Below are 15139 nucleotides of genomic sequence, written 5' to 3'. Positions count from 1 at the left end.
CTGATGCGTTTTTATCTCTCGCGTACCTTATCTTCGCTCGATAAATGTGGGGTCAACTCATTCGTATGTTGCGTGTGACATTTCTGGGGCATTGGGTGTTCACTTTGAGGAGACTTTGTATAGGGTAACTATGATAAGTCCTTTAGGTAACTCGATTAAAGTAGAGAAACTCTTTAGGGAGGTGCCTTTAGAGACTCAAGGTAGGATTTTCTATGGAGACTTGATGGAGTTACCATTCGGAGAATTCGATTTGATCCTAGGGATAGATTGGTTGACCAAGCATAGGGCAACGCTGGATTGTGCAGTTAAGAGGATGGTGTTAAGGACTGTTGAGGATGAAGAGGTAATGATTATTGGAGAACGAATAGATTACTTGTCTAATGTGGTATCGGCTTTGAGGGTTGAGAAACTGATACGTAAAGGATGCGAGGCATATTTGGCTTTTGTAAGCCAAGTTGAAACTGAGGATTTGACTGTGGGGACCGTCAGAACTATTAGGGAATTTCAGGATGTTTTCCCAGAAGAGCTTCCTGGATTACCTCTAAATCGAGAAGTTGAATTTGGAATCGATTTGCTGCCTGGAACAGCTCTAGTATCCATTGTACCCTATAGGATGGCACCAGAGTTAGTGGAACTGAAAGCTCAAATCCAAGAGTTGTTGGATAGAGGCTTTATTAGACCTAGTGTGTCTCCATGGGGAGCACCGATCCTGTTTGTGAAGAAAAAGGATAGGACGATGCGCATGTGCATCGATTATTGCCAGTTGAACAAACTGACGATAAAGAACAAATACCCACTACCAAGAATCGATGATTTACTTGACCAACTTAGAGGAGCTTCAGTATTTTCCAAGATAGACCTTCGATCTAGATACCATCAGCTAAGGGTAAAGGAAGTGGATATTCATAAGACAGCATTCAGAACTCGAAATGGTCATTACGAGTTCCTGGTTATGCCGTTTGGGCTGACGAACGCACCTACCACTTTCATGGATTTAATGAATCGAGTATTCCAACCTTACTTGGACCGATTCGTGGTAATTTTCATCAATGATATTCTGGTATATTCGAAAACCGAGGAGAAACATGAGGAGCACCTACATATTGTGCTGCAAGTGCTGAGAGAGAAGCAACTGTATGCGAAGTTTAGTAAGTGTGAATTCTGGTTGCGAGAAGTGGCTTTTCTAGGTCATATGGTTTCTGCTGAAGGAATTAGAGTGGATCCTCGAAAAATTGAGGCAGTTCTGGGATGGAAACCACCAAAGTCAGTATCGAAAATTTAGAGCTTTCTGGGTTTGGCAGGCTATTACCGAAGGTTCGTAGAGGATTTTCTCGATTCTCGCACTATTGACTTAAATCATAAGGAAAGGGTAGAATTTGTCTCGGATCGAGAAACAAAAAAAGCTTTTGACCATTTGAGAAAGGTATTGACTGAAGCACCAGTGTTGATTCAACCGGAGTTTGGGAAGGACTTCACTATATACAGCGATGCGTCGCATGTGGGGTTAGGATGTGTACTGATACAAGAGGATAAGGTGGTCGCTTATGCTTCGCGACAGCTTAAGCCTCATGAAGCGAACTACCCTAAGCACGATTTAGAGCTAGTAGCAGTGATCTTCGCATTGAAAATCTGGAGACATTATTTATATGGAGAAAAGTGTATCATATACACAGACCATAAGAGCCTAAAGTATCTGTTGACTCAGAAGGAGTTAAACCTTAGGCAACGAAGATGGGTAGAGTTGCTAAGGATTATGACTGTTCGATTGAGTTCCACCCAGGTAAGGCTAACGTGGTGGCTGATGCATTGAGTCGAACGGTTGTTACTGATTTGAGAGCCTTGTTTGCACGTTTGAGTCTGTTCAACGATGGAAGTCTGTTGGCAGAATTGCAAGTGAGGCCTACTTGGACTGAGCAGATTAAAGAAAAACAATTGAAGGATGATTCATTAGTTCTTCGGTTTCGGCAAGTTGAGAATGGTGAGAATGAGGATTTTGGACTGAACACTGACGGAGTTCTGTGCTTTCATAGAAGAGTTTGTATTCAGAAAGACCCTGAATTGAGGCGGTTAATTTTAAAGGAGGCTCATGGTGGACCCTGTGCCATGCATCCTGAAGGGAATAAGTTATATCGAGATCTATGAGAGGTGTACTGGTGGCCTGGACTGAAACGGGAGGTGACTGAATTTGTTGGGAAATGTCTAACGTGCCAGCAACTTAAGGCTGAGCACCAATTACCTTCTGGATTACTGCAACCGGTAAAAATTCCACTATAGAAGTGGGAAAGAATAACTATGGACTTTGTGAGTGGGCTACCTTTGACACCCACCAAGAAAGATTCTGTGTGGGTAGTTGTGGATAGGTTAACAAAATCTGCACATTTCATACCACCAGATCGATTACTCAACGCAAAAATTGGCCAGGTTGTATGTGGCAGAGATAGTGCGACTGCATGAAGTGCCAGTGTCGATTATTTCTGATCGAGACCATAGGTTTACATCTCGGTTCTGGCAGAAGTTGTAGGAGACATTGGGTACATGATTGGATTTCAGTACTGCTTTTCATCCTCAGACGGATGGACAGTCGGAAAAGGTTATTCAAATTTTGGAGGATATGTTAAGAGGTTGTATCATCGATTTTCGTGGTAGTTGGGAGGACTACTTGCCATTGGCGGACTTTGCATACAACAACAGCTACCAAACAAGTATTCAAATGGCTCCATATGAGGCACTTTATGGGCAGAGATGTCGTACACCTACGTATTGGACGGAGTTGGGTGAACGACAAGTGCTTGGAACGGAGTTAGTGGTGGATACTGAAAGTAAGGTTAAGTTGATAAGAGATCGATTAAAGGAGGCATCTGATAGACATAAGTCGTATGCGGATCTAAAGCGCAAAGAGATTGTGTGACTACCCTAATTTGACCTTAGTCAGAATGTGGTTTCGGGACCACAAAACCGAGTCAAAAATTTATTTAAAATTTATTTGCATAACTTCTATGTGTGATAGTGCATGTGTGAAAAATTTGTTGTTTTAATTTAGTCTTATGAATGGGAATTTTACTTGAAAAGACATAGTTGAGAAACCTTGAAAATGGGATAGGCAAATGTGTAGTAGCCAAACATTTTATGTTTTAGTATTATGGGGGACTTGCATGTCAAATAGACCAATTTTGAATGTAAATGGCCGGCCAACATGCATGTAATCATGGGTTCTATTGTTTTTATTTTAATTGGTGGGAATTATATATATATAATTAATATAGAAATAAGCATTTTATTATTAAATGATTTTTATATTGTGAAATAATGAACTTATAATAGTAAATGGTGATAAAAACAAAGTTACATGATCCTTTCTTTCATTTTGCCGAAACCATAAAGAAAAGAAAAGAAAAAGGGAGCTAAGACATTCAACTGGAGAATGTATAGATTAAGGTATGATATCATGTGATTCTTTTGGAATTTTTGTGAAGTTGAGTTTGTTTTGATGCTTATAACGTGACCCATGGGTTAATTTTTTTTAGTTTGTGATACATGAAGCATTCGGTTATGTTCGTATATGTTAAATTGATGATGTTTTGTAGTATGTGATTAGAAATAGTTATAGATGAGTATGAACTAAATAAAAATTTCTATAAACGGTTAAAATGGACAAAAATCTTAATCGACTATTGTTGAGCAAGGTGAAGTTATGTTTAATTTTTATTTTAACTTAATTGTTAGTAAGTGTTTTATGGGTGCCGAATGTGGTCATTGAAGATGTCTTAATGAATAATATGGGTGGCTTGGGTTAATAGCATTCGGTCAAAGATTATGTGTGCTAGTAAGTTTGGTATAATGTATAGGCTGGTTTTGTAGTCAGTTATTTCGGGAATGAATGTATATACAAGCCATGCGAAAATGGCTAAATTCTTAAGTTGGTTTTAGTTGTGTTTTGGTTGTGGTTATTTCTCTACTTGAATTCGGTTATGTATGATCATGCTATGAGCTGATTAGGGTTAATATCTTATAAGTGAATGAAGTTTTAGTTGTTATGTGCGTTAAAAATAATTGATGATTTGGGCGGTATCAATGGTTGATTCGGTTATGGTCTTTGCATGAGTAAAAATATACATATGGAAATGGTTGTATTTTTAGTTGATATTTGTGTTCAAAATGGTTCAATTTGTTTTAGCCACATGTGCATAAATTGTAATAAATCTGCTTGGGACAGCAGTTGTAATGTGATTTTGGAAAATCACCATAAATTGTGAGAGTGGAGTTAGAAGATGAATAAACTATGTACTTAAAGCTTAATGAGTCTAGTTTCAAATGAAATCAATGAGAACATATTTTGACTTTTGTACAATTAGAAATTTGATTCGTAATAAATGGTGGTCAGAGTAGTCAAACAGTGAAACAGGGGGGAACTTTAAGAAAATTCTGGTATTGATTGGCCAAACTAAAAATTCTTAAAATTTTATGGATAAAATATATATGAGTCTATTTTCAGGGAAATTTTACGGTAATTGATTTGGAGTTTCATAGCTCCAGTTATAAATGATTTAGTGACTGTTGCTCAGGAAGACAGCTTGCAGTGAAATTATGATTATGTGGTAAACATTGACAAAAATTTGTTAATGAGTTGCTTATTGATTTCTTATAAGCTTACTATGATCAATAAGTGTGAAATTCAAATATATATATATAAATTATATTTATAAAGTGATGCTTGAATAGTCGAATAATGACTAGTTTAAAATCTTTGAATTTAAGCTCAAGAGCATAGAGGGACAAATTCGGATAAGGGAAAAGAGAAAGTAATCGAATAGCGGTTGTAATCGTTCGGCAACATTCGAGGTAAGTTCTTAAGTATTTAAGCTTGATTCCCTTTTATATGCCTAAGAGTTAAATTAATATGGCAAGGAGAATGTAAATTTTATTTGGTTAATGTGCCGAATATGTAATGATTTAAGGCTATAAGCCGATTATGACTATTATGCTTAAGTTGAATTGGAGTTGGAAATTTGATGCACTAAATGAGTGTCACAATGAATAAACTATGCCGTATATGTACTGGTAGAGATATCACGATTTGTGATTATTAAATATCTAAAGGAAACCATGATGTGTATAAAATTATTATTATTAGTCCTTTGTGGTAGCCAAATATGGCTTGGCACTAAAGTGATTAAATGTGAACTTCGATGAGGTAAACTATTAAAAGTGTGGTGCTTTAAGACAATGGGCTAATACGATATGTGGGTTCGTTCCGTAAAGTAAATTATTCAGGTACGAATAACCTAATTAAGTATATGTGAATTAAATGAATTTGATGATTGATGTGAATCAAACATATAAGAAATGGTTTCATGTTTATATTCAACTATGAGACCTTGTATTAAATCGACAATCGATTTCGTTCAATACATTAAGTTGGTCAGGTATGCGATATGTACTTATGCATGTTAAATCGATTGGAATTGAATCATGAATGTGAATTGAGAAGCATAGGTAAAAATGCCTATGTCATATATGTGAGTAAGGGTAAAACCATCGTAAATTATCGATAAGGATGGGCTATAAAGCGGAACCAACTTATAATTGCTAATTTGAAAGGTTGTGTATGAATCGATGAGCAATATGTATATATTAGGTGAATTGTGACCTTTTGGTTCTACTTGAATTAAGTTGTGCGATAAATAATTTATGTATATGACTTATAGTCGAATGGTCACTATGGGTTAAGTTTGAACGGTGAAATGGATATGTGATATTTATGTATGACTTTTGAACCGAAATGTAAATGATGGTGTTCATATGGAGCTTATATCCGAATGTAGCAAATGACTACTAATGTGATATGTTGAATGAGATGTGTTAATATATGATTAAATATGCATGATATTTGATGTGTATCCGGGCTTAAAGACCCGCAGGCTATATGCTAGAATTATATCTGGGTTAAATCCCGCAGGCTTCGTGCTGGTATTATATCCGGGTTAAATCCCGCAGGCCTAATGCTGGTATTATATCTAAGTTTAAAGTCCCGTAGGCTTCGCGCTGGTGTTATGTTTGGGTTTTATACCTCGCAGGCCAAGTGTTAGTGAATTTGATAAAGTATATGACTACGAGATCCTATGCTAAGATGATAAATTGAACTCATATTACACATTAAGTGATTCAGGTATGTGATATATATATATATATTATATGTGAGATTGATCTGACGGGAATTAAGAATGTGTAATGAGAAGCATATGAAAAGATGTTGTAAATTCATATGTATATTTGTATATGTGTGCATTCAGTTATTATGCAAAGTTACAAGATAGTTTTCGATATGCTATTTATCTATGAATGTTGAAAGTAAGTATGGGTAAGAAATGATACACTAGTGAAATTTGAAAGAATTAAAGTTAATCCTAAGCTTGTAAATACTATGTTTATATGAGTTTGAGTATAAACGAGTAAATCGATATGTGTTTGTGCATAATCACCAAATAGTATTGTACTCGTAAAGTGTTATGTGCTTTAACATTTGGTTTGTTTTAAGTTCAACTATTTAAATTGCTTAAGACTTACTAAGCTTATGAAAGCTTACTTTGAATGTTATGTTTCTCTGTTTATTTTTGTAGATCGTTGACTCTTACTATTAGCTCGGGATCGTCAGCACTTCGTTACACTATCTACTATTGTAGTAATCATGTGATTTGGACTTAGCTTATGGCATGTATAGGATAGACTATAAATAGAATGATATTTTGACTATTGTATATAAGCCATGCGAATATGGCATCTTATGGAAGTTTACTTTTATAAGTTTTAAATTCGATCCTTGTTTGTGTCTATTAGTTATATAAATAAATGATCTTTTATTTAAGAAAAGGTTCAAAATTTTACTGTTCTGATCCGATTCCTAATTTCTGGTAACGTCTCGTCCTATTCCGGCGACGGTTATGGGATAGGGGTGTTACATTTTTATTGGTATCAGAGCTATGGTTTAGTCGATTCTAGGACTAACGTAGCACGTGTGAGTCTAGCTATATATGCCATAAAGTGATAAAATGATAGTGTGATGATTTCTGACAGTTAAAATGTGTTTTTCGTAATGTAATGAATTCCGATCCCGATCAAGCTGTAGCAGATGGTATTGAGAGGATTGAAACATGCTTATGATGTGTCAAAATTGAGAAAGGTATGAATAGAAGTATGATATACATTTGAAGTATTGAAATGCAAAGTAATTTTGCTGAATGTGTTATGAAATAAATATGGAAAAGTATATTAGGATAATAGTGATGTATATTGTATGCATAAGAAGTTATATTTTGGTTCAGGATTTTATGTAAATGGGCGAAATATATACATATATATGTCATCTATTAGAGATGGAATTACAGTGTAGTTTATGCTTTGTTTGTAACACCCCGAACCCGAGACCATCGCCGGTGTCGGACACGAGGGGTTAACAAGCCAAGTCCACATATTTTGCCCACCAATTTGACATTTCCAGTCAGGCTGGAAAACTGCGTCACCATCGCCTTAAAAATCATATCTCGAGTTCCAAAACTCGGAAACTGGTTTCGTAAATTTTCCCTGAATTTAGACTCATATATCCATCCATGGATTTATTTCTAGAATTTTTGGTTGGGCCAATTGGTACAGTTTATTAGTTAAAGTTACCCATGTTACAGGGATCGACTGCTTTGACCTTCGCGCGTTACAACTTGAATATCTCTCTGCACAGGGCTTTAATACTGGTTCCGTTTGTTTCTAATGAAACTAGACTCAAAATGAAATCTGTACATATAAGGAATGACTCCTAATTCTTTCTGGATAATTTATAGTAAATTTTTAAAGTTGCGACAGGGGACCCAGAAACCATTCTGGCCCTGTCTCACAATAGCTTTAATATCTCTTAACATGTAACTCCTATGACCATTTCGTTTCTTCCATATGAAAATAGACTCATCAAGGTTCATTTACATAGCTTATTCACTATTTAATACCATCCCTACAAATTTTGGTGATTTTTCACATTCACGTCACTGCAGCTGGCAGCATCTGTTTTGAAGGTAGGTCTTACCTATTTTGTAGTCTCCATGAACCAACTAGTCTTGCCATACATAGGTTCACATATGATCATTTTAACCATAACAATGGCTGATCATGTGACCAACATTCCCACTTCCAATCCATAATCACATCATGACACCATATATATATATACAAACCGCAAATAGTCTAAGTTCAGACTTCACTTTTACGAGCCATTTTCGCATGGTCGAACACATATACATCACAGATATTTAAACCAACAAAGGGTAGTCCTATACATGCCATTTCAAAGTTCAACCAAAATTTATACCAAAATGGAGGCGTTGATAGTGTGGATGACTTCGACTTTAATGATCCCAAATCCGATTGCTATCGAGCAAAATCTATAAAACAGAGAGCCAAAGCAACGGGTAAGCATTTTTATGCTTAGTAAGTCTCAAGGAATAAAATCAGCTTTAATTAAAGCAATACATTCACATAGCCAAATGCATCATTTCATTAATACACATTCACATAATCATTCTTACTTCCCACTTCATCATTATATACTTTCACAAGGTATCAACCTATTCAATAGCTGAAATTGTTAGTCGATTGAGCGAATGTTGCTCAAACATGTCGACTTTCCAATGCACATATAAACATACCTTATTCTTTGGGCCTTTCGAGCATACTAATTGAATTTATTACAGCAACCAACACTCACCTCCAGCCCAAGCTTCTTCGAATACAACCGGATATAACCACGCACGAATGCCTTCGGTCTTAGCCCAGATAGAATGACTCGCACGAATGCCTTCGGTCTTAGCCGGATGTAGCCACTAGCACAATTGCCTTCGGGTCTTAACCCGGATATAATTTCCAGCATAAATGTCTTCGGGACTTAGCCCGGATATCATTCAATTGCTCATGCACACATGCATCAATAATCATTAGACATTCATATTTCATTTTCGTTACTAAGGCTCAAACGCAAATATAATCACAAGCATAATCGCCGGGACTTAGCCCGGTATCATTCAAATACTCATACACACATAAATCAATAATCAATACACATCCATATTTCATTTCACATAATTCAAGTAGGGTCACTTCTTGAGGACTTACTCGGATGTTGTCGAACGGCTTTTACAACTATTCGATCACTTTTTCCTTCCCTTGTCCAATTGTGGCCCTCTAAGCTCTTGAGCTAATTCAAACAAATTCAATTTATTAAAACCTCATTGTGCTAGCTTATGGCCGAATATGACAAGGAGTTTAAATGGTCATATGGCCACCCTTTCGCTTGAATACACATTGGTCATGCACATTTTATACTACATCAAGCAATTCAATACAATTCATTCGAGCATCAAGGAAAAGCTAAGGCCATCAATAGGCTCCCTAAGGCCAATATACATGTCCATGTTGAGGCCAATTATGCACTTAATACCACACAAAACAGCATGCATTTTACTAGTTAATGCTTTGTATATTGTAGCTCAAAACTTATAATATAGCATCAAGCACTCATATGTGTGCTAGGCGAATGTGCTTGCAATTTCACAAACATTCTTCAACATCTTCTTCTTTAAACAAACATATTCATCACTTACTTCATAACCAAAACATCATGTGCAAACATATATATACATATATGAGCATGGCCGAATTTCAAGGTGTCCATATAGCCATCCAAAACACAAATTTTAACTAACATGCAAGAAGCATGAACCATGCTCATGAATGCATCATGGCCGAATACATCACAATCATGCCCTTTCATCTTCAATCATGGTTAAACAAAAGAAAACTCAAAGTCTTACTCAAGATGGCTACAAAGAAATTTCAAGAGTAGACAATCCATCATTGCATGCATTATCATCAAGCTTCACACTTAACATGCAATGGCTTTATCACAATACCAACCTTGACCAAATACCACTTCCATGGCATAACAAGGATTTGAACCATGGCTAACATGAACATCAAGTTGGCAACTAAAACATGCATGAATCTCATGACACAACCTCATACATACCTCAATCTTGATGCAAGTTTAGCCAAATATCCTTCTAGATCTCTTCTAAACAAAGGAAATGAAGCAAAAATCTCTTCTCCCTCTTAGTATTTTCGGCCAAAAAGGAGAGAACAAGGATGAACAAATTCTTTTGTTTTCTCTTCTTGGTTGCACGGCAATGGGGGGGGGGAATGCTACTCTCTCACACACATTTTTTTTTCATTCTTTTCTTACCCATGCTTATTTGTTTATTATTTCTCCTAATGCCCAACAAAACATGTTTCATGACATGTTTAGCCCATATCTCTTTGTCATAGCCGGCCATCACTTGTAAAAGGGAATTTGACATGCAAGTCCATTATTTTGCATGCATGCTTTAATTAGTCATCACACATTTCCTATCGTACTTTCAAAGTTCACTACTAAGTCCTTTCTAGTGGAATTCACCTTTATAACACTAAATCAATCATCATAAAATGTCATACATGAGCACACACATATTATAGGCATCAAAATAAATTTTTAATTATTTTTATGCCTCGGTTTTGTGGTCCCAAAACCACATTCCGACTAGGGTCAATTTTGGCTGTCACAACTCTCCCCACTTAAGAAATTTTCGTCCCAAAATCTTACCGTAAATAGGTTTGGATATCGCTCTTTCATAGAGTTCTCGGTCTCCCAAGTAGCTTCTTCTATCCCGTGCTTGAGCCATAACACTTTCACTAGCGGAACCCGCTTGTTTCGCAACTCTTTCACTTCCCGTGATAGGATACGAATCGGTTCTTCCTCATAACTCATATTGGCTTGAATTTCAATTTCTGATGGACTAATCACGTGCGATGGATCGGATCTATAGCGTCGAAGCATCGAAACATGAAAGACATCGTGAACCTTTTCGAGTTCAGGGGGGAAAATCAAACGATATGCCACCGGACCGACTCGCCGGATATCTCATATGGCCCAATGAACCTCGGCTCAACTTGCCCTTACGGCCAAATCTGAGTATCTTTTTCCAAGGCGATACCTTGAGAAACACTTTATCTCCCACCTGATACTCGATATCCTTACGCTTCAGATCCGCGTACGACTTCTGACGATCGGAGGCTATCTTCAGACTTTCACGGATTACTTTCACTTTCTGCTCAGATCTCTAATCAAATCCACCCCGAAAATCTTGCTTTCACCAAGCTCACCAAAACAATGGTGTACGGCATTTACGATCGCATAAAGCCTCGTAGGGTGCCATCTTAATACTTGATTGAAAGTTGTTGTTGTAAGCGAATTCAATCAACGGCAAATACCGCTCCCATGAACCATTAAACTCAAGGACGCAACATCTCAACATATCCTCAAGTATCCGAATTATCCGCCGGATTGACCATCGGTTTGGGGTGAAAGGCGGTGCTAAAATGCAACTTGGTACCCAAAGCTTCTTGCAACTTTTTCCAAAATTGCGAGGTAAATCTCGGATCTCTATCCGACACGATGGAAATAGGCACCCCGTAATCTCACAACGAGAACGTACAATTCGGCTAATTTGTCCATTGAAAATCCGCACGACGGGGACAAAGTGAGCCGACTTAGTCAATTTATCTACCACGACCCAAACCGCATCCTTCTTACTTGTCGACAATGGCGGTCCGGATACAAAGTCCATTGTGACTCGATCCCATTTCCACGGGTATCGTGATTGGTCAAGTAATCCTCAAGGCACTTGATGTTCCGCTTTCACTTGTTGACATATTAAACATCTCAAACAAAGTCGGAGATGTCTCGCTTCATACCATGCCACCAAAATCGACGTTTCAAATCGTGGTACATCTTCGTACTCCCGTGGATTGCCATTCGCTACAATGGGCTTCATTCGAATTATCGAAATGAGTTCAATTCTTTGGAACACATGACGACTTTTGAACCTCAAACAATCGTCATCATCGATTTGAAACTCCGAGTCCTTGTTCGAACACACTCATTTCGCTTTTGTACCAACTCGTCGTCGACTTTCTCGAGCTTCTCGAATTTGATGTGTCAATAATGGTTTGGCTTTCAATTCAGCCACTAACACACCGTCGGATCGAATGCATAAGTGCACATTCATCGTCAGAAGTGAATAATGATTTACGACTCAAGGCATCTGCAACCACATTCGCCTTTCCGGGTGATAGTCAATGACCAGCTCATAATCCTTTAACAGATTCGAGCCAACGCCTTTGTCACAGATTTAAGTCTCTTTGGGTCATCAAATATTTGAGACTTTTGTGATCCGAGTACACATGGCACTTCTCACCAAATAAGTAATGTCGCCAAATCTTTAAGGCGAATACGATGGCGCTAATTCGAGATCATGGGTCGGATAATTTTTCTCGTGTGGCTTTAATTGCCTCGACGATAGGCCACAACTCGACCTTCTTGCATCAATACGCAACCTAACCCAAGGAGGAGGCGCCACTATAGATGACAAACTCTTTGCCGATTCGGGTTGCACTAGAATTGGGGCTTCACCAAATAAGTTTTCGTTGATCGAAACTTTTCGACATTTCTCCGTCCATTCGAACTTAACATCCTTTTGGAGAAGCCATCATCGGCGTGGCTATCGTTGAAAAACCTTTACAAATTGTCGGTAATAACCTAAGAAGCCCCAAAAAGTCTCGAACCTCAAGAATATTTCTGAGGCTTCCAATTAAGTATGGCTAAAATTTTATTCGGTCGACTCGAATACCCGATGCGAGATACCACATGACCCAAGAAGCTAACCTCTTAACCGTAACTCACACTTTGAACTTAGCATATAATTGCTTATCCCGTAAAATTTGCAAAGACTAACCGCAGTGTTCAAAGATGTTCGGTCTCATTTCTTGAATAGACCAAGATGTCATCAATGAACACGACTACTTAATCGATCCAAATATGGTCTCAAGATCCGATTCATTAAATCCATAAATACCGTAGGGCATTAGTGAGCCCAAACGGCATCACTAGGAACTCATAGTGACCATATCTCGCTCAAGGCGCCTTGGGTACGTCCGAATCTCGGATTTGCAATTGATAATAGCCCGATCTCAAATCTATTTTCGAGAACACCGAGGCTCCCTTCGCTTGATCGAACAAGTCATCGATACGTGGTAACGGATATTTTTTCTTTATCGCCGCTTTATTGTCGACGATAGTCGATGCACAACCGCATGGTTCCATCCTTCTTTTCACGAACAACACCGGCGCACCCCAAGGCGAAAAACTCGGCGAGCAAAACCTCTATCCAGCAATTCTTGCAACCGAGCTTTCAACTCCTTTAATTCCGTTGGTGCCATACGATACGGAGCTATCGAAATTGAGTGGTACCAGTACCAATTCGATGCCAAATTCTATTTCCGAACAGTGGTAAACCCGCAATTCTTCAGGAAAACATCCGGTATTCACAAACCACGCGCAGATTCGTGTTTTTTTCGATTCTTTGACATCGAAAGCACGACGCAAGGTACGCCGCACCTTTTCTTACATATTTTCGGGCCAACATTGCCGATATTATACCGGCAACCCTTTAAGTCCGTAGACTCAACCCGAATTATCTCATTATTCGCAAGACCTCAAATCGATAGTCTTGCTTTTGCAATTTACAACCGCATCGCATGGTCAACCAATCCAAACCAAGAATAACGTCAATTCATCGAACGGCAAAAGCATCAAGTCCGCGGAAAACAAGAACCTCGGAACACTAGGGACTTTTCTTGCACACTTTGTTGACAAGCACGTAATGACCCAAGGGTTTGACACCGAATTACAAACTCAAGAGACTCAATAGGCAAAGTCTTATGGATGCTAAGGTTTCACATATATAAGAATGAGTAGAACCAGGTCAATCAAAGCAATCACATTAGTATTGAAAAGAGTGAAAGTACCGTAATGACATCCGGAGAGGCAAGATCCTCAAGGCGCAGATGGCATAAGTCCTAGCAGAGCCCGAGCCTCGGATCCGATGGTAGCATCTCTAGATCCTCTCGACCGCCACTAACATTGCCCATATTTCTAGGTGGCCTACCCCGAGCAAAGTGGTAGCACCCGGTTTCCACTCGACTTACATTCTGCTCGAGCATCCCTGCAATCCTTCATAAAGTGGTCGGCCGATCCACACTTATAGCAGAGCGATCACGAAACCAACAGCTCCCCGAATGCCATTTGCCACAATGTAGACACTCCGCCTCTCTCGGCGATCATTTCCACCATCGGGCGATAGAAGTGACTCGTGTGGTCACAGGGGTCGATCGCGTCCTCGCCTAGAAAAGCCCAAACGCTCTAAACCGGCTCACATCATCTCGAAATCTCTTCGATGCTCGTTGAAGAGACTTTCCGAGGACCTCTTTCGAATTCTCCTGGTTCCCACATCAACTTTTGTTTCTCCTTTCTAAGCTCTTCGCTTTACAAGCTCGCTCAACAAGTACTACGAACTCTCGATTTTGAGAATGCCAACGAACATCCTTATATCATCATTCAGCCCATCCTCAAGTTGCCATACATAATAGCCTCGGACGAAATGCATTCTCGCAGACGGCTAAGCCTCATAAATTTTCGCTCATAGTCGGTGAATCGACATAGAACCTTGCTTAAGATCAAGAAATTCCTTCGCTTTTGGTCGATGAATCTCGATCGATATACTTTTTTCGAACTCGGTTTGAAAGAATTCCCAAGTCACTTGCTCTCTAGGTACCACGTAAGTCGAGTACTCCACCAATAGTAGGCGGACTCACGTAGCAAGGAGATGGTACACTTTAAGCACTCATCGGTGTACAAGATAGCTCATCGAGCACCGGATCGTGTTATCCAACCAAAATTCGCTCGCCAAAGATCATCATCATCCGTAGCTTTAAATTCAGTGGCCCCATGTTTTCGAATCCTATCGATCGGGGCTTACTTGACCTTATTTGGTCACCAACGGAGGTATTGTAGGTGCGGGGTTGCATTTGTCGGGAATGGAGGTTGTGGAATGTACCGTGTTAGTTCGAATGTATTGGTTAAACCATTCGTTCATCACACTATAAAAGGCTTGCCTAGCCTCATCATTCGGATTGCTGGCCATAGGTTGAGAGTCCGCGGCGCTGTCCC

This window comes from Gossypium arboreum, chromosome 5 (assembly GCF_025698485.1).
Source record: "Gossypium arboreum isolate Shixiya-1 chromosome 5, ASM2569848v2, whole genome shotgun sequence".
In the NCBI taxonomy this organism is placed as follows: Eukaryota; Viridiplantae; Streptophyta; class Magnoliopsida; order Malvales; family Malvaceae; genus Gossypium; species Gossypium arboreum.
Note: the sequence above shows the minus strand (reverse complement) of the source record.